Source organism: Mobula birostris, chromosome 1, assembly GCF_030028105.1.
Source record: "Mobula birostris isolate sMobBir1 chromosome 1, sMobBir1.hap1, whole genome shotgun sequence".
NCBI lineage: Eukaryota > Metazoa > Chordata > Chondrichthyes > Myliobatiformes > Myliobatidae > Mobula > Mobula birostris.
The window spans coordinates 220,727,908-220,742,034 of record NC_092370.1 but is presented as its reverse complement, the minus strand read 5'-3'; positions in this window follow the sequence as shown (position 1 = coordinate 220,742,034).

Sequence of the window (14,127 nt, the reverse complement as noted above, 5' to 3'; positions counted from 1 at the left end):
ATGTGCCTCCAAGTACCCTGAAACCACATTTTAACAATTAACTCCGGCATTTTCCCAACCACTGAGGTCAGACGAACTGGCTTATAATTACTTTTCTTCTGCCTCTCCTTTTTTGAAGAGTGGAGTGACATTTGCAATTTTCCACTACTTCAGAACGATTGATTCTGAATTGAATCGGAATAATAAAAGATCATTACTAATACCTCCATAATCTCTTCAACCACTTCTTTCAGTGCCCTGCTGTTGGCCATGATGTATTTAAAATATGGAAGATAACGTGAAACTCAAATGGGTCAAGGACAGTGGAAGCAGACAGATCAATTGTCTTTGTTCCTGCCATGTGTTTGGAGATGGAGGCTGCCATTCAGTGAAACTGTTTTACGTCTGCCATTTTGTGAGGTGAAGTTGCTTGGTTATCTGTGTTTTAAAGTAGACACAATGATGCTTCAGGTTATCTGTTGGACTAAAGAAAAATTCCAAATAAGCTATCTGTGAGGTGTTCTTTGATATAATATAACATGCAAGCTTCAGAATATTGGGGATTGTGCCTGACTGGAGTGATTGGAGCTGGTTACTAAAGAGAACAAGGTGCCATAAATTACCAGTTGTCACTTTTGGATTAGAGCCAATAAAAATACGTTTAAGGTGACGTGGCCAATGACACTGAAAGGTGATACTTGATAAAAGCGGATGCTTTAAGTGTGCTATCAGCAGTAACTCTCAAGAGACCCACCATTGCAAGGAAAGATCCCCACGCCAGGAACTGGGAGAAGAAAGGGTCAATCGTCTGGCCTGCGGAGATCCCCCACTTTGGTGTTATAAATTGGGAAAATGGTCTGAGTGAGTATTGGTACAGAGGAATCAGAAGAATTAAGGTTTTAAGTTGTTGACCTGGGGACAACATAGTTATGTTGTTTGTGCAGAGACAATAAAGTACGAGCTTTGATTAATTAAACATTGTATAGTGAGTTTCGTTGATGAATGGTCACCACTGTGGTATAGTCCATCTATCCAGGTGACTTGTCTACCTTCACAGTTTTCAGTTTCCCAAGAACCTTCTCCCTAGTAATGACAACTTCACCCACTTCTGCCCCCCACCACTCTCAAACTTCTGGCATACTGCTAATGCCTTCCACAGCAAAGGCTGGTGCAAAATACAGATTCACTTCATCTGCCATTTCATTGTTCCCCATTACTACCTCTCCAGCACCATTTTCCAGTGGTCCAATATCTACTCTCCACTCTTACACTTTACATATCTCAAGAAACTTTTGGTATCCTCTTTAATATTTTTAGCTAATTTACCCTTGAATTCCATCTTTTTCTTCTTTATGTCTTTTCAGTTGCCTCCTGCTGGTTTTTAGAAACTTCCCAGTCCTCTAATTTCCCACTAATTTTTGCTCTGTTCTATGCCTTCTCCATAGACGCCATAGAAACTACAGCACAGAAACAGGCCTTTTGGCCCTTCTTGGCTGTGTCGAACCATTTTCTGCCTAGTCCCACTGACCTGCACACGGACCATATCCCTCCATACACCTCCCATCCATGTATCTGTCCAATTTATTCTTAAATGTTAAAAAAGAACCGGCATTTACCACCTCATCTGGCAGCTCATTCCATACTCCCACCACTCTCTGTGTGAAGAAGCCCCCCCTAATGTTCCCTTTAAACTTTCCCCCCTCACCCTTAACCCATGTCCTCTGGTTTTTTTCTCCCCTTGCCTCAGTGGAAAAAGCCTGCTTGCATTCACTCTATCTATACCCATCATAATTTTATATACCTCTATCAAATCTCCCCTCATTCTTCTACGCTCCAGGGAATAAAGTCCTAACCTATTCAACCTTTCTCTGTAACTCAGTTTCTCAAGTCCCAGCAACATCCTTGTAAACCTTCTCTGCACTCTTTCAACCTTATTAATATCCTTCCTGTAATTTGGTGACCAAAACTGAACACAATACTCCAGGTTCGGCCTCACCAATGCCTTATACAACCTCATCATAACATTCCAGCTCTTATACTCAATACTTTGATTAATAAAGGCCAATGTACCAAAAGCTCTCTTTACCACCCTATCTACCTGTAATGCTACTTTTAGGGAATTTTGTATCTGTATTCCCAGATCCCTCTGTTCCACTGTACTCCTCAGTGCCTTACCATTAACCCTGTATGTTCTACCTTGGTTTGTCCTTCCAATGTGCAATACCTCACACTTGTCTGTATTAAACTCCATCTGCCATTTTTCAGCCCATTTTTCCAGCTGGTCCAAGTCCCTCTGCAGGCTCTGAAAACCTTCCTCACTGTCTACCACACCTCCAATCTTTGTATCATCAGCAAATTTGCTGATCCAATTTACCACATTATCATCCAGATCATTGATATAGATGACAAATAACTATGGACCCAGCACTGATCCCTGTGGCACACCACTAGTCACAGGCCTCCACTTGGAGAAACAATTCTCTACTACCACTTTTTGGCTTCTTCCATTGAGCCAATGTCTAATCCAATTTACCACCTCTCCATGTATACCTAGCGACTGAATTTTCCTAACTAACCTCCCATGCGGGACCTTGTCAAAGGCCTTACTGAAGTACATGTAGACAATATCCACTGCCTTCCCTTCATCCACTTTCTTGGTATCCTCCTCGAAAAACTCCAATAGATTGGTCAAACATGACCTACCACACACAAAGCCATGTTGACTCTCCCTAATAAGTCCCTGTCTATCCAAATGCTTGTAGATTCTGTCTCTTAGTACTCCCTCCAATAACTTACCTACTACCGACGTTAAACTTACTGGCCTATAATTGCCCGGATTACTTTTCGATCCTTTTTTAAACGACGGAACAACATGAACCACTCTCCAATCCTCCGGCACCTCACCTGTAGACAGCGACATTTTAAATATTTCTGCCAGGTCCCCTGCAATTTCAACACTAGTCTCCTTCAAGGTCTGAGGGAACACCCTGTCAGGTCCCGGGGATTTATCCACTTTAATTTTCCTCAAGACAGCAAGGACCTCCTCCTTTTCGATCTGTACAGTTTCCATGATCTCCCTACCTGTTTCCCTTAATTCCATAGACTTCATGCCAGTTTCCTTAGTAAACACAGACGCAAAAAACCTATTTAAGATACCCCCCATTTCCTTTGATTCCGCACATAGCCAACCACTCTGATCTTCAAGAGGACCAATTTTATCCTTTACAATCCTTTTGCTCTTAATATACCTGTAAAAGCTCTTTGGATTATCCTTCACTTTGACTGCCAAGGCAACCTCATGTCCTCTTTTAGCCCTCCTGATTTCTTTCTTAAGTATTTTCTTGCACTTCTTATACTCCTCAAGCACCTTATTTACTCCCTGCTTCCTATACATGTCATATGACTCCCTCTTCTTCTTTATCAGAGTTGCAATATCCCTTGAGAACCAAGGTTCCTTATTCCTATTCACTTTGCCTTTAATCCTGACAGGAACATACAAATTCTGCACTCTCAAAATTTCTCCTTTGAAGGCTTCCCACCTACCGATCACATCCTTGCCAGAGAACAACCTGTCCCAATCCACGCTTTTTAGATCCTTTCTCATTTCTTCAGATTTGGCCTTCTTCCAGTTAAGAACCTCAACCCTAGGACCAGATCTATCCTTGTCCATGATCAAGTTAAAACTAATGGTGTTATGATCACTGGAACCAAAGTGCTCCCCGACACAGACTTTCGTCACTTGTCCTAACTTGTTTCCTAACAGGAGATCCAATATTGCATCCCCTCTAGTTGGTCCCTCTATATATTGATTTAGAAAACTTTCCTGAACACATTTTACAAACTCTAAACCATCTAGACCCCTAACAGTATGGGAGTCCCAATCAATATATGGAAAATTAAAATCCCCTACCACCACAACTTTATGTTTCCTGCAGTTGCCTGCTATCTCTCACAGATTTGCTCTTCCAATTCTCGTTGACTATTGGGTGGTCTGTAATACAATCCCACTAATGTGGCCATACCTTTCCTGTTTCTCAGCTCCACCCATAAGGCCTCAGTAGACAAGCCCTCTAATCTGTCCTGCCTGAGCACTGCTGTAATATTTTCCCTAACAAGCAATACTACTCCCCCACCTTTCATTCCTCTGCCTTGATCACAGCTGAAACATTGGAACCCTGGAATATTAAGCTGCCAGTCCTGTCCCTCCTGTAGCCAAGTTTCACTAATTGCTATAACGTCATAATTCTAGTGTCAATCCACGCCCTCAACTCACCCGCTTTCCCCACAATACTCCTAGCATTGAAATATATACACCTCAGAAGATTTTTACCACCACTCACAACCTTTCTATTAGCGGGTTTGCTTGAACTTTTAACATCATTTATTTTCACCCCAGCCACACTGTCAGCTCTGGCACTCTAGTTCCCATCCCCCTGCAAATCTAGTTTAAAGCCTCCCCAATAGCACTAACAAACCTCCCTGAAAGGATATTGGCCCCCCTGTAGTTCAAGTGTAACCCGTCTCTCTTGTACAGGACCCACCTGCCCCAGAAGAGGTCCCAATTATCCTGAAATCTGAAACCCTGCCCCCTGCACCAGTTCCTCAGCCACTTGTTCATCCTCCAGAGCATCCTATTCCTACCGTCACTGGCACGTAGCACAGGTAGCAATCCTGAGATTACCACCTTCGAGGTCCTGCTTTTCAACTTTCTACTAAGCTCCCTATACTCACTCTCCAGGACCTCCTCACTCTTCCTTGCTATGTCATTGGTACCGATGTGCACCGCGACATCTGGCTGATCACCCTCCCACTTCAGAATGTCATGCAATCGATCAGAGACATCCTTGACCCTAGCACCCGGGAGGCAACAAACCATCCTTGGCTTTTATGTTGGCTTTGATGTCCCGTGTCAGCCACAGTTGTATCATCCTGCCTTTAGAATACTTCTTTTGGATGTAGCCGTCCTGCACCTTCTGAATTGCTCCCAGAAAGTACGGCCATTGTTGCTCTGCTGTCATCCCCACTTGAGTTCCCTTCCAATCAACTTCAGCCAGCTCCTCTCTCATGCCTCTAATTCACTTTACTTCACTGCAATACTGATATATCTGACGTTAACTTCTCCTCAAACTGCAGGGTAAATTCTATCATATTATGATCACTGGCCCTAAGGGTTTACAGTAAGGTCTCTAATCAATTCTGGTTTATTGCACAACACCCAATCCACAATGGCCAATCCCCTAGACTCTACCACAAGTTGCTCTAAAAAGCCTTTTCATAGGCATTCTAGAAATTCCCCCTCTTGAGATCCTGTAGCAACCTGATTTTCCCAATACCTGAATATTGAAATTCCCTATGTCTATTGTAACATTACTCTTTTGACATCAATTTTCTATATATCGCTGTAATTTGTAGACCATATCTTTACTACTGCTTGGAGGTCTGTATATAACTCCCATTAGGGTCTTTTTACCTTTGCATTTCCCTAGCTCTACCCACAACGATTCTACACCTTCCGATCCTATTTCACTTCTTTCTAATGATTTGATTTCATTATTTTTACCATCAGATCCACCCCACCCCCTCTGCCTACCTCCCTGTCCTTACGATGCAATGTGTATCCTTGGACGTTAAGCTCCCAGCTATAATCTTTCAGCCACGATTCAGTGACGCTCACTACGTCATTCATGGCAATCCGTAACCGTGCTCTAAATTATTCCGTATGCTGCGAGCATTCAAACGTTACACTTTCAGCCCTGTATTCATCACCCCTTTCGATTTTGTCCGCCATTTACATTGCAACTCATCCCGTTGACTACAATTTTGCCCTATCATCAGCCTCTCCTTGCTAGCAGTCTCACTACGCACTGCCTGTCTGTGTAAACCAACTTCTCTGTCCTCAGCATGATCACCCCAGTTCCCACACCTCTGCCGAATTAGCTTCCGTCTGATGCTGGTGTGGTGGTGTTGGAAGACCCGGACGGTGAGGGTTCCCTCTGACACGTTTCACTCCTGATCACCCATCCCTGACTGCCTCTGAGAAGCTGGAGGTGGGGTACAACCCCTACCCCTTGGAGATTCGTAATCCTTCTGGTGAAGAGACGCCCACGGCGCTGGTGGGGAGGGAGTTTCCCAGGTTTGTACCCCAAGACAGGATGGCGTGGGATTGTGGTGGGGGTGGGGGGGAGAGGGGTGACCTGAAGGTGGTGGTGTTCCCTGCGCCCACTGCCCACGTCCGTCAGGGAGGGCGAGTTGGGGTGTGGAAGGGGCTGACGGAGTAGCCTGGGTAAGTAACTGCGGTGAGTTTTGTACGTACATATGTCTCCCCTCCCTAGCGTCCTGTACAACCGCTACGGTCCTCAATGAGTTACTCCGGAATCCAGTCTGGATGGAGACCATGCGTCAATGACATGTCGTGAAAGTTGTTTGGGACAGTGGACTGTATAAAATTACTATATTACAATAAGAAACACATAATAAACTTTTAAAATTAAATGCGTAGTTCAAAAATAGGGAGGAAGTGTTCATTGTCGGTTCAGAAATCTGACGGCTGTGTCTTTTAGGGTTTTTCTCTTTGGAGCGAAGTGACTTGACAGAGGTGTACAAGATGACAGGAGGCAGATTGAATAGCCAGAGACTTTTTCCCCAGGGCTGAAATGGCTCATTCGAGGGGCTGAATTTTAAGGTAATTGGAGGAAAGTATAGAGATGTCCGAGGTAGGGTTTTAAACGCAGTGGCGTGTGTGTGGAACACGCTGCCAGGGATGGTGGCAGGATAGATACATTACCAGCATTGAAGAGACTCTTAGATAGACACATAGATAGAAAAATGAAAGGTTATGTGGGAGGGGAGACTAGGTTAGGTTAAAAGATCGGCACTACAACGCGGGCCGTAGGGCCTATACTGCGCTGTAGTTTTCTATGTTCTACTCAGTGTGTCAAACACCCTGTCCACCTTTTGCTCCACTTTTAGGGAACTATGTATTTGTACTCCAAGGTCTCTCTGTTCTACAACACTCACCAAGACGGACCTGAACCAGTGAGGCTCAGCATCCTGGGGCGGTGGGGGGGGGGGGGGGGGAGGGAGGCAAGGGCACCCTAGGGTGGGCAGAGATGCTGTTTGCAGCAAGCTGCAGCCTCTGAGCACTTTCCCGTGGATGGAGGGAGCGACGGATCCCCGAGAGGAACAGACCATCCCCCGCCATCGGTGATGGATGATGAGACGCCGGGCGGAGCTGGTGCCGATGGAAGGTGTCGAGAAAACAGTGTACGTACAGGACACGGGCGCAGGATCCTTATTACTCACCTCCCACCCACACCCCCGGTCCCCAACACATATACAGCCATAATCAGTCCTCAGGGAGGGCAGGGTGCGCACACCCGGAGCGGAGCCCTGGTGCTCAGCTCCCCAATCCAATCGATCCGTCCGTCCCCTGCTGTTTTCCCTGTTACTACTCTATTGTGTACAGGGGTGTCAGTGCTACTACTTTCCGGTCCCCGATGTAATCATGTCCCCATTAAGTTCCTAACTGGATTCAACAAGCTTGCATCATTGGTCTATCGGCCGGCTAATGTCATTAAAGTGTTTGGTCTCGGTGTGTTAATGAGCGCCTGACTGCCTGTGCTGAGCCCAAGGGTTGGGGCAGCTGCCGCCGGCTCGCGGGTATTTACAAAGATTCATCTTTTACCCTGATGCTGATTGATCACCAAGTGGCAGGCTTTCTCCTAGATTAATACAACGATACCATCTTTACCTGGATGGGTTGGGCGCAATTATCTCGCAATATATCATTCTGAATATCTTTTTGATTGAAAACTGTTCGTCCATATAACCGAAATTACCTTAAATCAGACCAGAATTTATGCTCCACATTACAGGTTTTCCAACAATGAATCAGGGCAGAACATATGACCTTTTATACCTCCCTCCACTCCCCTCTCCACCCTCTCCTGCCTTTCTCCTTTCTTCCACCCCTCCCCTCTCCCTCTATCTCCTCCCCTTCCTTCTTTCCCTATCTCCCATCTCCTTCTCTCTCCCCTCATATGTCAAGGACATATGTACAGAAAGGTGCTGGAAAAGGGGCAGTAACCCACCCTGTTCATGGACTGTTTGTCCCACTCCCATTGGGAAAGAGATTACATAATATCTGCACCAAGATCACCAGGATCAAGAAGTTCCTTTCCCCAAGCAGTAAGGCTGATCAACACCTCCACCACTAACCAATCCTTCCACACCCCAGTCACCACTACTTTATCATTTCCTGTCAGTCAGAATGGCAAAAATATGGTGAAAAAGGGCCAAATGAACTGAGTACAGGCACTCCTGTACACAGCATCACTTTATGAACATAAAATCAATCTATGTATATAAGCTAAATTATGTATTTAGATTGTGTTTTTAAAGTGATTATTGTGTTCTTTATTTTATGGTGTATTTTTTGGGCTGCAATGGATCCATAATAAAAATTATTTTTTTCTCATTTACACGTGTACTCGAAATGACATTAAACAATCCTGAATTTTGAATCTCTCCCACTTTTCTCCCTCTTTCCCCTCTCTCCCCCTTCCCACTCTCTCCCTTTCTGCGTTACTCCCCTTTCCCCTCCCCCCTCCCCCCTGCCATTCTTCTCCCCTTTGCTCTGTTCTGACTCCCTTTCCTCTGTACTTCTCTCTCCTATCTTTGACACGATCCAAACATCAGTGAACGGCAAGTTTTTGGAAGAAACCCGAGAGGCAGGACAATGGATGGTACAGTAGTGTGGTAGTCAGCTTAATGTTTTACAGTCCCAGTGATTGGGTTCAATTCCTGCTGCTGTCTGTAGGGAGTATGAATGTTTTCCCCATGACTGTGTAGATTTCTCCCAGATGATCCAGTTTCCTCCCGTATTCCAGCTGCTCCAATCGCTGCTGCTGTCAGTGGTCACTTTGGTCTTCATCTCCAGATCCAGAGCAACACATGGAACCAGCATCTGTTCTGATCTAATTGATTTAAGATCCAAAATGCTGATCAAACATTCAAATCTTCAAAGTGTTTAAAATGATATTCACACAAATGGGCAGGACATTTGTACTCAGTTCATTTGACCCTTTCTCACCATATTTTTGCCATTCTCTTCTCACCAAGTCCCAGGAAACACAGAATTGATATTTGGAACAAATTTAAATAATAAAACCCACATTTTAAAAACTCCTAACACAGCAGTACACACTGAGATTCTCAAAAGTGGTTCAATGCAATGCTGTCTTAAGAGGTTTGATGGCGTCAAGATTGGCATATTGAAACTGCTTTTTTAATGGAGGGACTTCAGTGGGTTGACCTTTGGACCTGCCACACACTTTCTGTCCCTTCCCCAACATCACTGTATGAGCACACTGGCCCTGAATTTCCCACTTACCCAATGTCAGACTACCTACCACACTACCTTTATCATGTTCTCTTGAATGATATTGCGATCTCTCTTCATCCTGCAATTCACAGCCTTAATTTTCCAACCTTATTCCTTTCCATACCTTCCTTGCAGCCTACAGAGTTGTGGTTATCTCCAAAACACTGCTCCACAGACACTGCAACCACTTGCCCAGTGATATTCTCTGTGATTACATAGAGCATACAGTGCCTATAAAAAGTATTCACCCCCTTGGAAGTTTTCGAGTTTTATTGTTTTACAACATTGAATCACAGTGGATTTAATTTGTTTTTTTTTGATACTGATCAACAGAAAAAGACTCCTTCGTGTCACAGTGAAAACAGATCTCCACAAAGCGATCTAAATTAATTACAAATATAAAACAAGATAATTGATTGCATAAGTATTCACCTCCTTTAATATGACACACCAAGTCATCACTGGCGCAGACAGTTAGTTTTAGAAATCACATAATTAGTTAAATGGAGATCACCTGTGTGCAGTCAAGGTGTTTCAAGGTGCTTCACCTGTATCTGGAAGGTCCAACTGCTGGTGAGTCAGTATCCTGGCAAAAACTACACCATGAAGACAAACAAACACTCCAAGCAACTCCACAAAAAGGTTATTGAAAAGCACAAGTCAGGAGATGGATACAAGGAAATCTCCAAGTCACTGAGTATCCCTTGAAGTACAGTTATGTCAATCAAGAGATGGAAAGAATATTGCACAGCTGTAAATCTGCCTAGAGCAGGCTGTCCTAAAAAACTGAGTGACCGTGTAAGAAGGGGACTAGTGAGTGAGACTACCAAGAGATCTATGACAACTCTGGAGGAGATACAAGCTTCAGAAGCTGAGATGGGAGAGACTGCGCGCACAACAGCTGTTGCCCAGGTACTTCACCAGTTGCAGCTTTATGGGACAGTGGCAAAGAGAAAGCCACTGTTGAAATAAACTCACATGAAATCTCATCTAGAGTTTGCCTGAAGGTAAGTTGGAGATGCTGAAGTCAGCTGGAAGAAGGTTCTGTGGTCTGATGAAAGCAAAATTGAGCTTTTTTTTGGCCATCAGACTAAATGCTATGTTTGGTGTAAGCTATATACCACACAACGTCAAAAACGCACCATCCCTACCATGAAGCATGGTGGTGACTGCATCATGCTGTGGGATTGCTTCACTTCAGCAGGTCCTGGAAGGCTTATGAAGGTAGAAGGTAAAATGAATGCAGCAAAGTACAGGGAAATCCTGGAGGAAACCTGATGCATCTGCAAAAGAACTGCAACTTGGGAGAAGCCAATAATATAAAAGAGTACACAAAAAGTTTTCTCAGATGTATAAAGAATAAAAGAGAGATGAAAGTGGATATTGGACCTTTGGAAAATTATGCTGGAGAAGGGCACCAAAGAAACTGCAGATAGATTTAATAAGTATTTTACACCAGTCTTCACAGTGGAAATCACTAGCAGAATGCCAGAAATGCAACAGTGTCAGGGAACAGAAGTGTGTGTTGTTGCTATTACTAAGGAGAAGGTGCTTGGAAAGCTAAAAAGTCTTAAGTAGATTAGTCACCAAGACCAGATGGACTATGCCCCTGTGTTTTTGAAAGGACTATCTGAAGAGATTGTGGAGGCAATAGTAATGATCTTCCAAGAGTCACTAGATTTTAGAATGGTTCCTGAGGACTAAAAATTTGCAAAAGTCACTCCTCTCTTTAAAAAGGGAGGGAGGCTGAAGAAAGGAAATTATAGTAACCTGACTTCACTGATTGGAATGATGTTGGAGTCTATTATTAAGGATGAGGTTTCAGGGTACTTAGAACACATGACAAAAAAGGCCAAAGTCAGCATGGTTGTATAATGTAAACATACTTTTACAGTAAATGAACTTTGAACTTAAGGGGAAATCTTGCCTAACAAACCTATTGGAATTATTTGAGAAAATAACAGGCAGGATAGACAGGATAGTCAGTGGACGTTCTTTATTTGAATTGTCAGAAGGTCTTTAACAAGATAAAAGCACATGGTATCACAGGAAGATATTAGCATGGATAGAAGACTGGATAACTGGCAGGAAGCAAAAAGTGAAGAAATTGATTACTTTGTGGCCAAGTTTGTGGACATATGAAGATAAGTGGAGAGCCAGGTAGTGTTGAGGAAGCGGGGTATCTGCAAAGGGGCTTAAACAGATTCAGAGAATGGGTAAAGAAGTGGCAAATGGAATTTTGTGTAGAGAAGTGTATGGTCATGCACTTTGGCAAAGTAATAAAGGCATGGACTATTTTCTAAATGGAGAGAAAATTAAAAAATCCGAGGTGCAAAAGGATTTAGGAGTCCTCATGCAGGATTCCCTAAAGGTTAACTTGCAGGTTGAGTTGGTGGTAAGGAAGGCAAATGCAATGTTTACAATAATTTCGAGAGGACTAGAGTGCAAAAGCAAGGATGTAATTTTGGGATTTTATAAGGTATTGGTCAAACAGCACTTGGAATATTGTGAGCAGTTTTAGACTGCTTATCTAAGAAAAGATGTACTGGCATTGGAGAGGGTCCAGAAGAGGTTCACGAGATTGTTTCCAGGAACTAAAGGGTTAACATATGAGGAGTGTTTGATGGCTCTAGACCAGTACTCACTGGAGTTTAGGAGAATGGGGGGGGGGGGATCTCATTGACACCTATTGTATATTGAAAGGTCTAGAGTGTATGTGAAGGGGATGTTTTCGATTGTGGGTAAGTCTAGGACCAGAGGGGACAGCTTCAGAATAGAGGGACATCTATTTATAAAAGAAATGAGGAAAAATTTCTTTAGCCAGAGGGTGGTGAATCTGTGGAATTCATTGTCACAGTCAGCTGTGCAGGTCATGTCACTGTGTATACTTAAGGCGGAGGTTGAGGAGAAGGGTGGGGAATGGAGTTGAGAGGGATAATAAATCAGTCCTGGGCTATTGGAGGGGGGATCTGATTGAAACGTATAAGATCCTAAAGGGATTGGACAGGCTAGATGCAGGAAGATTGTTCCCGATGTTGGGGAAGTCCAGAACGAGGGGCCACAGTTTGAGGATAGAGGGGAAGCCTTTTAGGACCGAGATTAGGAAAAACTTCTTCACACAGAGAGTGGTGAATCTGTGGAATTCTCTGCCACAGGAAACAGTTGAGGCCAGTTCATTGGCTATATTTAAGAGGGAGTTAGATATGGCCCTTGTGGCTACGGGGGTCAGTGGGTATGGAGGGAAGGCTGGGGCAGGGTTCTGAGTTGGATGATCAGCCATGATCATAATAAATGGCGGTGCAGGCTCGAAGGGCCGAATGGCCTACTCCTGCACCTATTTTCTATGTATGTTTCTATGTATGTTTCTATAACGAGAGGTTCTACAAATGGGTTGTTTTCTCCGGAGTGGGGGAGGCTGAGGGGAGATTTATAAGATTAGGAAAGGCATCAATAGGGTAGACATCTTTTTTCCAGGATTGAATTGTCTGAAACCAGTCTAACGCATGTAAGGTGAGAAGGAGGGAGTTCAAAGGAGATATGTGGGGCAAGACTTTTGCACAGAGAGCGGTGGGTGCCTGGAAGATGCTGTTTCAGGTGGTGGTAGAGGCAGATACGTTGCAGGGGTCCCAGCCTGGGGTACACTGACCCCTCAGTTAGTGGTAAGTCTCCACTGCATACAAAATGGTTGAGAACTCCAGTATTAGATATTTTTGAGAGACATTCAGATAGACAAATAAATGTGAGGGAAATGGAAGCATATGAACATTGTGTAGGCAGAAGGGATTAGTTTAGTTGGCCATTTGATTGCTAATTTAATTGTTGTGACACAACAGTGTGAGCTGAAGGGCATGTTCCTGTGCTGTTCTGTTCTTCTGTATGTTCTATGTCTAACTGTATATCTCATAAGTTCATAAACCTCTGTTAGATTTCCCTTCAGCATTCAACACTGCAGAGAAACAACCCAAGTCTGCCCAACCTCTCCTTATAGCACATGCTCGCTAATCCAGGTAGCATCATGGCGAACCTGCTGCACCCTCTCTAAAACCTCCACATTCCTCCTGTAATGGGGTAACCAAAACTCTCTCAATACTCCAAGTATAGTCTAACCAAAATTTTATACTTCCTGATTCTCAGTGCCCTGACCAATGAAGGAAAGCATCCCATATACCTTTCTTTACCACCCTATCCATCTACATAGCCACTTCAGATCCCTCTGTACATCAATGCTCCTTTGTGTCCTGCTATTTTTCTTTCCTCTTACATTTGACCTTCCACATTGCAATGCTTCACCCCACTGCACTTGCTGGTGGTGTGGATGGTGAGGAAGGTTGCCCATGGGTACAGCAGTATATGGACCAGCTGGAAAGGTACATAGGTGGAGATGCGGCTGGTACAAGGTGATACATTTTAAAGTAAGGCACTGAGGAATGTTGATGGAGAGATCCATAGGCTCCTGGAAGTGGTGACACAGAGAGAAGGGTGGGGAAGGTATATATCCCCACAGCTCAGGGCACAGAATGTGAGTTGGGACATCATGTCAGAATCAGAATTATTATCTCTGGCATATGTTGTGAAATTTGTTGTTTTGTGTCAGCAGTACAGTGCAAGACATAAAATACTATAAATTACAATCAGAAATATATATGAGGGCAAAAATAATGATGCCACCTTCTTAGGTACATGGACCATTTGGAGTTCTGATGGCTGTTCCTAAAATTTGGAGTGTGGGTCTTCAGGCTCCTGTACTTTCTTCCTGATGGTTATAA